We start from the raw sequence: 12,906 nt of genomic DNA on the forward strand, positions 1-12,906 counted from the left end.
TAAATTAAAAAAAAGAATGAACAGATAATTTTGTGTCAAATATTAACCGTAAAAATACAATTTTTTTTATAATTAAAAAAGTTTGGAACTAGAATTAATTAAATTCAAAAAGTATGCCTATTAAAACAAGAAATTCTTTTAAAATGCGTTCGTATTTCAAATATAAATTTGAGGAGAGAAAAGGTGAAAAGAGAAATTTAAAGATTTTTTTTTTAAATAAAATATCGAAATGTTTATTAAAGCGAAACAATATACATCTTTAATAAATATTATCTTTAAATTGCCAATTGCTTCTTTTCGAGTTTTGTTAAAGGATTTTTTTTTTTTTTTGCGAGCTTCATAACTAGAAAGAAAATCTTCGTAAAATCTTAAATAAAAAGTAATTCACAATTTAAGGTAGAAAATATATTTGCATAAAAAATAACATTTATTTATCTTTTTAATTTCTAACAATCGTCTTGAGTAAATTCTACATCGGCAAACACCCGCAGCACGAATTGGAGAATACGTGTACGATCAATATATATATATATATTCTAGAGTGAACCTCTAGGTCTTCAAAATTCTATACATTTGTCAAATATTCAAAGAAATATAGAGAAGCACCTTCAATAAGAGCAATTACTGCATGTCCATAGAACGAGGGGGGTATTTATGAAGAAAAAAAGACAACAAAAATTCGCACTCACCGTTTTTTACCGTGTTTTCACTTCCGGCGACAATCTACGTCATCAGCTGTTACCGGAAGTGACCTTTTTCTCATTAAAGGAAATGAACTTTTTAGTTCTTTTTGCAGACGAAACATTTTTCATAACTATTCCAAAACATGTTTTTATTTTTAATGGCAACGAAATTTATTCCGTCTATAGTAGTTTATATTGTTTCTATTTACTATTTACTTGCCTCCCCGCGAGGGCAGAGTCAGACACAATGTCGGTTTTTAATGTGGAGAAAATCAAGCTCCCCCAAAAAGGGGCACTCTGGATAAGAACAAAAATTTAAATTGTCTCAGTCATGAAGGACTTTTCCTCCACTGACCGAAATAGTGAAGTGTAGCATCAGAACAGATACTACACTGTGATCTTGACCTGAAGTTGTTTATATTGTTCGGTATCTCTGTTCAGTCTCGAAAAACAAAGGATACTCCTTACAGCTGTGCATGTAATTATATAGCAAGGGTTGCGCAATCCCCAACCACACCTCTCCTGAATCGGTACTACTTGAGTCCAGTGCTAAGGAGAAGTCCAGGACGACTGGAAACAATGCCGAGATAAACGGAGAGTACATACAGCACCTGGAAGTCCCAAATGGTCACTCATCTGCTGCTGGCCAGACTCATCATTGCTTGATATTTATATTGTTAAACAAAAAAATCTATAACAAAATTATAAATACATTTTAAAAGAGAAATCTATAAAAACTTTGGTTCTAGTATATTAATGAAAAAAAAAATAACGAAAAATCTGTACGATATAAGTGCCCCCGACGAAACGGAAATATCATATTTCAAATATCATATAAATTGATTGAGTAGTTTTATTTTTAAATTAGAAAATAAAATTTCATGTGTAACAAAAGAGCAACTGTCTTGCCACCATTTTGGAAACAATCTGGAAAAAAAAAATGGAGAGATAAATCGACAATAGCTCAAAACTTGTGAGATTTATGTTATAATGCCTACAACGTCCCATTACTAACTTTAAAATGATCTTCTTTATAGAAATAATAATACTTGATCAATTTACGTGATCTTTGGAATATGATATTTTCGTTTTGCCACAGGGACATACATCATATATATTTTTCTTTAGTTTTGTTTGTTAATATAGGGGGAATTCTAGACAAGAATTCGATAATTTGGTTAATGTTTAGTAGAGGAATCCTAAAAATTGTCACTGGACATTATTTAAAAAAAACAAGCAGACATGGTCCCTCGTGAGTGCCAGTGAACAAGGCATCAAAAAAAATGACTAATTTCAGCATTTCCCCCTCCCCATTTAGCCCCAAAGGTCCCCAGAAGACATCAAATCCTGGTGAAAATGAACAAATGGTGCAGTTTTAGGCCAAAACATATGTAAATTTGAGTTCTGTACCATGCAAAAACAGAAATGACGAAGTCCATCATTTGTCCCCTCATTTAGCCCCAAAAGTCCCCAAGGCCTTAACATATTTAAATTTGAGTTCTGCACCATGTAAAACTGCTAAATAGACATACACAGAAAATTTTAGACAAATATGGTAAAATAGTCCCCAAAATAGAGTGTTTTTATTAACCCTAAAAGAGGCCCTGGGACACACCCAAGAGTTATCGCAAAGTATAGACCAACAAAATTATATAGAAATCAGTTAGTTACAACTTTTCAGAAAGTTTTATAAAAATCCAAGGCATCAATTTTTTTAATAAGCATAAAAGTGTCAATTTTAGCCATTTTAACTCGAAAGGCAACCCCGGGGTGGGGGGAGTTTTCCTGGAAAATCCGTTCTGTTACTTTTTATTTATTTATTTATTTTTTTTTTTACATGGAAGTCACCACTTATCAAGGCCGGGAAGACACTTAGGGGTAAGGGTTATTGCGTGTACAGTAATCAATGGGATAGTATCGTTATCATGTTTAATGTTTGTGCAAAATTTCAAAAGCGTAGTTATTGAAAAAAGTCCTGACAGACGAACAGACAAGGGTGAATTTACAGGTCCACCCTCCTTTTGTCGGGGGACCAAAAAGAAACAATTTCTATTTTTTTTATGAGGATGTCAGCACTTATCAAGACCTTATTATGAAGTTGAGTGCTAGATCTCATTTTGATTTGTGAAGCTTTCTTGTAAAGAAAACAACAAATTAGCAGGAGCAGCAAATACATCATGGAATTAGAAGGGACAGCCCCAACCATGACAAATAATAGCAGCAGCAGCAGCTAAAAACAACAATATTTACAAACCTTTACAAAAATACCAAAATACTCAACTCTGATTGGTTAATTTCCAACAGTTTGATTGGCTGTCAAAATCCAACTTTGACCAATCAGGAAAGACTTGTTGTGGAAGTCGGGCACCAGCTAAATTTACTTTTAAATAGAGAGGAGCCAAGCTGATCCTAGGAAGATTGGCTCAAGAGAGCCCGGCGCACACCCCATAAATCCCTATCAGTTGAGAACCCAACTTCAAAACCAAGGAGAGCAACCAAATTTAACCCTGGCTAGTTTAGCCATGGGTCTTGACTAAAGCTAAGAGATGAGAAGTACTACCACTTTACCAGTCTACCATCGGCTAATACTGATTTCCACACCAGACCACTGGTCAAATCCCCAGCCTAAGGATCAACAAATCCATCAAAGGCGCTACTACTAGATGCTGCTACTACGTACACTAGGAGACTTGACAGTTTGCCCGAGAGATGAGACAGCTGCAGACAAAGTCAATATCGCTAACTGGCAGACGAAAAATCTGTAACATGTTAGGATCTACAAAGCCGTGAAGCACAGCTGAATAAACTTCCCACCTAAACATGAGAGGAACAACAAGTAGACGACAAATCTGCTAAGTTGCTTCCTTTAACATTTCGCATTGAAAAAACAAACTCTTATCCTCCAAGACTGTTATCAATGCCATCCACCACAAAGAATAACTATGAGAGAAACATTTCATAACAAGCAGACGACAAATCTGCTGTATTGCTCACCTTAGACTTTTCTTATTGTAAAACAAACTCTTATCCTTTGATATTGTTATCGAAAACAACACCACAAAGAATAACAAATATTGACATATTTTATCAACAAAGAAAGACGTGAATCGCCGATAAAACTATGCTGAAATGAATAACCTTAACAGCCGGGACAAACTGTTGTTGAACTGAAGAATATTTTATTTTACTTTTCTTAAGTTTCTTTTTAAAATAAACGATTGTGTAATCAATCGCTTAAAATTAAACTTATATTGTTTGTCTGGTTCTTCCCCGCCACCATAAGCTTATTCATAATATAACAGATTACTTGAGGATAAGGGTTAATGGGTGCACGGTAGTCATTGGGGGTGTAGTAATTGCTAGTAGCAGGAATTTGGCATAGTTTGATTATTTAGGAGGTGTTGCGGACCAGGATATAAATATTCTAACTCACTACAAGAAAAAATAATGAAACGAATTGAATGAAGGAAACAAAGAACTCAAATGCCGGAATAAAATAAACATGTCGTTTATTTTCTGTTGAGAAATGAAAGTCTTGGGTGTACACGTGTTCATTCGGCTGTTGACGACTACGCACGTGGAAGGAAAGGGGAATGCAATAGAGAAACGCAAAGTGGCAAGCCGGCCTGTAGAAAGAGAGAGTTAAGCTCAGTAGAGAGTCGCGCACATGTCTCTGTTGATGGACCAAAGCCGAAGGGGAGATAGAGTGAGAAAGTCAATCCAGGTTATGGAGATAGAAAGCATATAAAGTGTACGTACGATCTATTAGCTCTTTGTCCCACATAGTAGCAAGTGGTGTGAGGTACGCGCGTGCGTGCGCATGCCGAAAAGGCATGCTGTCGGTCTGTAGACCACTCAGCTAGGAAGCTGGTCTGAAAAAAAGGTTGGAAACAGCTTGTCTCTTCCTTTTATAGGTGTTTCCGGTGTGTCTTTTGCGCATGTGTGGATTTCCTTTGAAAGGGGAAGTGACGTTGTCCATGCGTGCATGTACGCGTGTGTGAGTATACATGTGAATGTGAGTGTATGTACGCGAACGTGAATATATGTACGTGTGTGGACATGGGGGCGTATGTTTGTGTGTGCGTATGTATGTGACAAGTAATATAGCTTGAGATGTGAATGCATGTTTTTGTGTGAGACTAGAAAAGGCTCGCGCAGAGGACGACTCAGCAATAAACTAAATTAAAAGCAAAACTATTTTAATTAGATTTTTATTTTCTATTTACAATTGAATGGGGAGCCTGAAACGAGCAAACAGTTTAGTGCACTCATACTTTTCACGTTAAGTAATGATATGTTATATTGTTTTAGAGAGAAATCTGAGTTCAAAAAATAAGGGGGCCTCACAAGTGGAATAGCCTACGGCCTCTCATAAGACATCAACTAAGCAAGATATCCTGAATATCTGTTACGTTTTAAGACTTAATTTTTAAGACATTTTTTAAGACTTAATTTTTGTACATTTTCTTGAATGAAAATTATGTAATGCATTTTGATCAAAATTCAAGTGAGGAGTTAATGATATATCCTGCGGTGGGTGGCCGTAATAAAAGGATATTCAAGAAAGGTATTCCACTAGGGAAATAAATGGATAAAGAGGTTCTGAAGTAATAAAAAAAAAATAGAGAAGTTTATTGAGAATATTTACAGAGACAGCATGTTACGTTTTTAAGTGTTCCCGCCCAGGGAAGGCTCTCCCAACCAGTGACCGGTGATAACGTTCTTTCGATAAAAAGTTCCGGCGGTGAATTGCTCATCTCGCCATAACACCTCCCCCTAAGACAATTTCTCCCAAGAGAATTTGGCTTAATATCGTTTGCTTTTTGGCTTGGGGCTCAGCCGGTTAACTTTTCTTTTCACCCTTGTACTTTTTCTCCTCAATATCGTTTGAGTGGGTGGAGTTGGTAGAGAAGCTGGAACTCTCAAATCTGGAGTAAGTTCTGTTAAGGGTTGGGGAATATTAAAAGAATCATACAAAACCTCTAGGGGCAGGTCATTTTCTTCTGCCTGTTTGTAGTCATCAGTGTGTCAAGGTCTTAGCTGATTTATTTGCCTGTGACAGTCGAATTTATTACTTATTACAGAATATAGCATGTGTCCGATTCTTTTCATGATAATCTCCTCCTCCCAAAACTTTTGTTGTTGTTACTCTGGTTGCACTTGGTAAAATTCTGTCAAATACAGATCTGATTTTCCGTGCAAACATCAGTTCGGCTGGTGACGAACCAGTATCAGTGTTTGGGTTCGGAGTTATCCTGTACACCGATAAAAATTGTTCAAAACTCTTCTCGTCAGTGTCCATGCCTTGGTTTTTCTTCAAGGCTCTTTTGAATGTATCGACGAACCTCTCTGCTAGGCCATTTGACCTTGGGTGGTAGATTGCCATTGTTAAATGTTCAATGGCTAGAGCCTTGCAGAATTCTTCAAATTCTTTGCTGGTAAATTGGGTGCCGTTGTCGCTGACAATAGTTTTAGGTACTCCAAAACGACTGAAGAGAACTCTTAGTGCATCTATTGTACTCATTGAAGTAGGGTGTTTGTATTTAAACACTTCTGGCCATTTTGTGAACCTGTCAACGACCACTAAGAAATAATGTCCATTTAAAGGACCTGCATAATCGATATGTAACCGAGTCAACGGTGTATCAGTCTTTGGCAACGGTTGTATCTGCACAGGTGGTGCCTTTGCTGCTAGCTGACACCCTTGACACTCTCTTACGAGTTTTTCAATGTCCTGGTCCATCCTAGGCCAATACGTATATCCACGCATTAAAGCTTTCATTCGCGACATGACTGGATGACCACTATGGAATTCTTTTAAAATTCTTCTCTGAAGCGTAGTCGTTATGACGACTCTGTCTGCGTACATCAAGGTTTGAGCACAAATGGAAAATGGTAAAATTTTAGGGTCTTTCTTTGATTTTCCATTTAGTTGCACCAACTTTTTCATTTTCACAATATAATCATCCTTTTCTGCTGCCTTATTTATTTCGTCTAGAGTCACTGGTAACTCTCTGATTGTGTTGCACAGTAATCCGGTGAGTTCTTTTTCCTCTGTCAATGCAGCTATTACTGTGTCTTCCAAAGGTTCAGCACACTTTTGGATGAGCCTGGATAATCCATCTGCATGTCTGATATTTTTGGATGAAATGTACTCCATTTTAAAGTTATAATTTAGTAGAATTATGCTCCATCGTTGGAGTCTGTTCGCAGTGTGCGTAGGTATGCCTTTTTTAGAGCCAAAAATAGTCAATAAGGGTTTGTGGTCGGTTTGCAAAGTAAACATCCTTCCATGAATAAATCTATGGAATTTTTTAATGGCATAAATAATCGCCAAGCTTTCTTTTTCAATTTGAGAATAGTTTCTTTCAGCCGGCAAAAGTGATCTGGATGCATGGGCTATTGGCTTTGTTAATCCATCTTCAAGTTTATGGAGAAGAACTGCTCCTACTCCGTAGTCACTTGCATTTGATGCAACAATCAATTCTTTCTGTGAATCAAAATGTGCTAGAGCTAAATCTGATAGCAGGCATTTCTTAATATCTTCAAACGCATTTTGGCATTCTTTTGACCAAATCCACTTTTGTCCTTTTTTAAACAAATCATTCAATGGTGCTCTCAACTTATACATGTGTGGAATATAAATAGCACAATATTGAGCCAAACCCAAAAAAGATTGTAACTGGGCAACATTATTGGGTGCTGGCATCCTCTCGATTACTTCTGTGCTCTGAGGATCCGGTCTTCTGCCTTGGCTGTCGATAATTTGACCAAGATATTTTATCTGTTTTAAAAAGAATTCACATTTTTCGGCACTTAACTTGAAACCAAATTCCTCAATTCTTTGGAAAACTGCTCTGATGTGTTCCTTATGTTCCTGTACATTTTTACTTTTGACAAGGATGTCATCCAAATATGCGATTGCAACATCTAAATCAGCAAGCATTGTATCCATTATTTGCTGAAATAGTGCTGGGGCCACTTTTAATCCAAAAGGAAGTCTTTTTAGTCGGAAAAGTCCTAGATGGGTATTGATACACAAATACTTAGAACATTCTTCACTGACTTTTACCTGAAGGTAAGCTTTCGATAAGTCGATTTTGGAGAAAATTCTACCTCCATTCAGCTTTGTAAAAATGTCTTCAGGAGATGGAAGTGGATAACTATGATCCATCAGACAGTCATTAAGGCCTGTAGAAAAATCGGCACATACCCGACTCTTCTTATTTTTCTTTTTAACATACTCAGAATAGTCCACTTTTTCGACTACACCCTTCTTCTGTAGTCTTTTTAGTTCAATTTCAATATCTTCTTTTGAAGAAAAAGGCACATTTCTTTTTGGTCTAAAAACAGGTTTCACATTCTGTTTTAATTCAAAATTTACTTCAGTTTTGGTGCACACTCCTAATCCCTCTGAAAAAACTTTGGGGAATTCACTTTTTAACACTGCCAGAAAATGGTCATTTTGTTTGGAATTTATCTTTTCCAATGCTCTTACATTATTGCAAAATGAATTTATGGGTAGCTCCCATAAATCAAACAAAACAATCCAATCAATTCCAAAAAGGCAAGAATTTATTCCTGGAACAACTGAAAGGTTTGAGGAAAAAGTTTTGATCTAAGCGAAACACTGCAATTAAATTCTCCCATGAATTTTACTCGCTCTCCGGAAACACCTTTTGCAATTTTTTGTGTTTTTCTCAGTTTTGGACCAACAATTTTCTTCCAGGTCACTTCGTCGATAATTGATATGTCGATAGCTGTGTCTAAAAGTAGCTTCACTGAGTGACCATTTATTTGTATGTGAACGAATTTCCGTTTCCCTCCTTGTTTTATTTCTTCTTTGGACAAGACCACATTTACTTTTGGCTTCCATTTCCGTCTTTTGTCTTGCTTAGTTCGGCAGTGGGATGCCCGGTGTCCCACTAGGCCGCATTTGGTACAACGTTGGTCTTTATAAGGGCAGTTTTTTCTTAAGTGCGGACCCGCACAACTCCAACATTCAAAACTTTTCCCTTTGGAAATGTCTTCTGTTTTACTACCTGGACTTTGGATGTGACTTTTCCCTCTATCCTCGTAGTGTCCCTTTTTACATTTATCAATTTTTGACATTCTTCTGTCACTTTTTGCAAGTTCATTTCCGGGTCTTGCTCCATGATTGATAATATCCTTGACCTTAAATCCTTGTCCTTCAGTGCTGTCAGTCCCTGGACAAATATGTAGCACTTAAACATGTCCACTGATAAATCCTTTAATTTAAACAGTTCACACTGGGCGTTGACTTTGCCCGCATATGTGACAATGTCATCAGTTTCGTCTTTTGACATATTTAAACACCTATACCGTGTATGAAAAAGACTATCTCTTTCACCGAATATAACACACAAAATTTTCACCGTTTCAGAAAAAGAGATCTCTTCCGGTTTTTTAGGCAATATCAAATTCGTGAATTTACTATTTTCTTCTGTGCCCATTTTTTGGAGTAATAGTGTTATTTTTTCCTCATGTGACCACTTCTTGCATCGTTTTGTAAATATCGTTTCAAACCTATGATAATAGGCTGGAAAAGTGTCACCTTTTTCTGGGTCATATTTAAACTCTGAAAGCGAGTTCGCTATACCCTCAGCCGAAAAAAATCTGGATGCACCCTCCTTAGATTTTTCTGACAAAATCGTTTCACAAAATAAGCGATTATCCGTCGTTTGTTGTATTACAAGAGTTTCGAAACGTTCTTGTGAATTAGCATTTGTTTTTGAAAATCCATTTGGGCTTTTTGTTGAGCGATTAAACTCTCAGTTAACGTTTCCGTCAACATCGCTATTTGTTCCGATGTCATTTTCTTTTTAAATGTATCAATAGCAAGTTAACATATACCACAGAGAAGAAAAAAAAATATATATTGTTGAAAAACAAGATGCTTATTTTCACAGAAAATTGTCAACACATAGGAAAGTTCCTAAAATTCACCGTTAAAATAACACTTGACAAAATTTCAAAAGACTCTTTTATCGTCTATTTCAGCAGACACACGTAAACTTCTTTTAAAAATTTTCTTTATTAAATAAACACAGATTCCTCAGTATTGTTCATTTGTTGGAAATAAATGGATAAAGAGGTTCTGAAGTAATTAAGAAATAGAGAAGTTTATTGAGAATATTTACAGAGACAGCATGTTACGTTTTTAAGTGTTCCCGCCCAGGGAAGGCTCTCCCAACCAGTGACCGGTGATAACGTTCTTTTGATAAAAAGTTCCGGCGGTGAATTGTTCATCTCTCCATAACAGTTAAATTAATTTGGATCACAATTCAAATAAGGTTTGCTATACTTATATCATGATTTTAATCTTTGAAAGATTACATAAGAGGAGGAGGTAGATCTTGTGTTTACTTTTGACAGCCTTGTAACTGACTTCCCTTATTTTGTCATTTAGTCCTCACATTCCATGGGCGATCTTTCTGACAAAGGGGGAAAAAACTGACGTTTTCTGGATTAGGAAGCAAGTAGTACCTTCAGACAGTCTGGTCTGGAAGTACCAGAAGAAGAGAGATCTTTCTATTTCCTTTATCCATCTTTAACTTTTCATTGGCTATTTTTGACCTTGTAGTATATTTCTAAGTTTCATAGATCAAATGGCTTTCTGCTTTGTTTGGAGCAATTAAAATGTTTTTGTTTTTAAAAATGGTGAAAAACTGTATTGTTTGAAAACTTAATCGTATCCATCCTGGAATGCATAATCTTCTAGTATATTTATATAAATGTTTTTATTATGTTAAATCTTGTTTCTTTTCTATCAATATTTAATTCAAGAAAAGGTCTTGCAATTAATATCAACATTCATTCCCATAGTATGACTTAGCATTTTTCACCGTGAAATAATGATTGAAAAGTTAGTCAAACTAACTATATTGCTGCTATGTAGATCTGAATCATCACTGTTAGCCATTTTTTTTTCTAAAATTTTTTACGTTTCTGAATTTTGGAGATGAGGATTGGTTATTCATATTATTTGGATTCTTCAGACTATTATTTTCACAACGTTTCGATCATTGTAACCTCCAACCTTCTTCAGGTGTATCTTGTCGAACTCAGGAATGTTTCTACTGAACTCTAGAATTTGGACAGAATTTCGAACGCAACCCTTTATTTACTTCACGGGGGTAGCATGCTCTTGTTCAGTCAGCCATCATTGAATAAGAGGTCCTAAGTAATTTGCAATTGTATTTTTCGGTCACCCACACTGAGAATTAAACCTTCAACTTTCAAGAGAATATCACTTTTTACAATTGATTTTTTTCAGGGACCAGTGGCGCATTTATCTTTTTTTCTCCGTTAACTGGCCTATCTAATCTATATCTCGGGACTGGCTAATCCTTTGTCCCAACTACTACTGACTACAACATGTGTACACTGAACTATTCTTTCTCCTTCAACAAGCCAGTATAATATTCAATATAATATCCTTACACACAAGAACACTCGTCTCTCTCTTATATACACACTACTAATGAAGATGACAAAGACAGTTGTTTTTTTTTTTATGGTTAAAATGAGAATCTCTTTTCTTTGTCTTCATTTTTAACTAAAGGGTCGTTCAGTCAGCCATCACTGGATAAGAGGTCCTAAGTAATTTGCAATTGTGTTTTTTGCTCACCCATTAATCTTCAGGAGAATATCACTTTTACAATTGATTTTTTTTTCAAGAACTCTGTGGTGCAGTGGTTAGAGTTCTTGAAAAAAATCAGTTATAAAAGTGATATTCTTCAGAAGGTTGAAGGTTCAATTATTAGAGCAGGCAATCCATCGATTTGATTGAAAAATGAGCGATTTCACCGATTTCGATGACAATAAAAATATGGGTTGGTTGGTTGTTTGTTTTACGGCATATCAACCCTTTTGAGGTTATTTAATACCGAATCCAGTTATTTTGCAGAAAACTTTTTTAATAGAAATATATTTGGGGTTTTTTTTCAAGTTGGTTTCTATTTAACCCATAGTTGGGACCCTAACAGATACTACCACTCCGGGTCAGAGTGGACCTGGGAGCAATGGCAATTAAAGGGTGGCTCTACACTCCCCAAAGCCCACAAACAGGGGCCTCACCATCGGATATAGTTTAAGGTCATATCCAAGACCAAAAATATGGGAGTGTGAAACATTCCTTGATCATCATTCAATCCCGGGTAATGTCGGGTCACCATGCTAGTTATTTATAGAAAAGACTGAGACTAAGAACATCACATATGTGAAAGAGAGGTTGCAAAGAAGAAAGGGTGGGTGCAATTAATTAACAGACGTTCCTTCACCCTCAACTAGGATAGAGATTTACTAATTCAAATATGACAATACTCATATCTCTATATCTATCTATTATATAAAAGGAACTTTGTCTGTGAGCTTGTTCCTTATGGACTCGAAAACGGCTGGGCCTGTTAATGTAGACATTGGTTACCTCCCTTGCTTCAGTTACATGGTTACCTCCCTTGCTTGTGGTGATATAAATGGGAGTCGGCCATCTTGGTTTAGTCAGTTCGTTCGTACAGTTTAGACAGACTACAAGTGTCTCAACAAATGGTAGCAGAGATATCCCTCTGTGTGCGACAAAACGAAAAAAAAAAAAAATTTTTTTTTTTTTGTACAGCTTGTCTGTAGCACTAGACAGATCGGATATCGGATATGGCAACTTCGAACAAACAACCTCCATTGTTGGAGGGGGAGGATGTTTACGAGAACTGGAAACAAGACGTTGAAATGTGGTCGTTGTTCACGGATCTTTCTGAGGAAAAAAAAGGGCCAGCAGTGTTTTTGACGCTACCACCGAATATTAGAGAATGTGTCCGTGAATTGCCAACAAGTGACATCGGCGGACGAGATGGCTTGAAGATCTTAATAAAGAAACTGGATGACATATATTTAAAGGATGAACACACGCGCGCTTACATGACTTTTAAGGAATTTTACACTTATAAAAGACCGTCAGGTACCAGTATAAATGACTTTCTTGTTCGTTATGAGTTTTTGTACCAAAGATTAAAAAAATTCTACATTATTCTACCGGAAGGAGTGCAAGCTTTTCTTGTTTTGAACGCGGTTAACACTTGTAGTCTGTCTAAACTGTACGAACGAACTGACTAAACCAAGATGGCCGACTCCCATTTATATCACCACAAGCAAGGGAGGTAACCATGTAACTGAAGCAAGGGAGGTAACCAATGTCTACATTAAC

General features: G+C 36.3%; 1 protein-coding gene across 2 annotated transcripts in view; it reads right to left on the bottom strand.

Annotated features, from left to right (window-relative positions):
* LOC145248893 (uncharacterized) overlaps positions 1 to 809 on the bottom strand; it is a 33,081-nt gene extending 32,272 nt beyond the window's left edge. Inside the window, exon 1 of one of the 2 annotated variants that reach the window (XM_080110663.1) lies at positions 690 to 809. The gene's annotated coding sequence lies outside the window, so the exon portion shown is untranslated. Of the gene's footprint in view, positions 1 to 606 lie in introns of both variants that reach the window. The other variant, XM_080110662.1, reaches the window with a different exon arrangement.
* Between the last annotated feature and the right edge of the window lie 12,097 nt (positions 810 to 12,906).

The sequence above is a fragment of the Euprymna scolopes genome, chromosome 27 (genome assembly GCF_053919585.1).
Source record: "Euprymna scolopes isolate OS-2025 chromosome 27, ASM5391958v1, whole genome shotgun sequence".
Lineage (NCBI taxonomy): Eukaryota > Metazoa > Mollusca > Cephalopoda > Sepiida > Sepiolidae > Euprymna > Euprymna scolopes.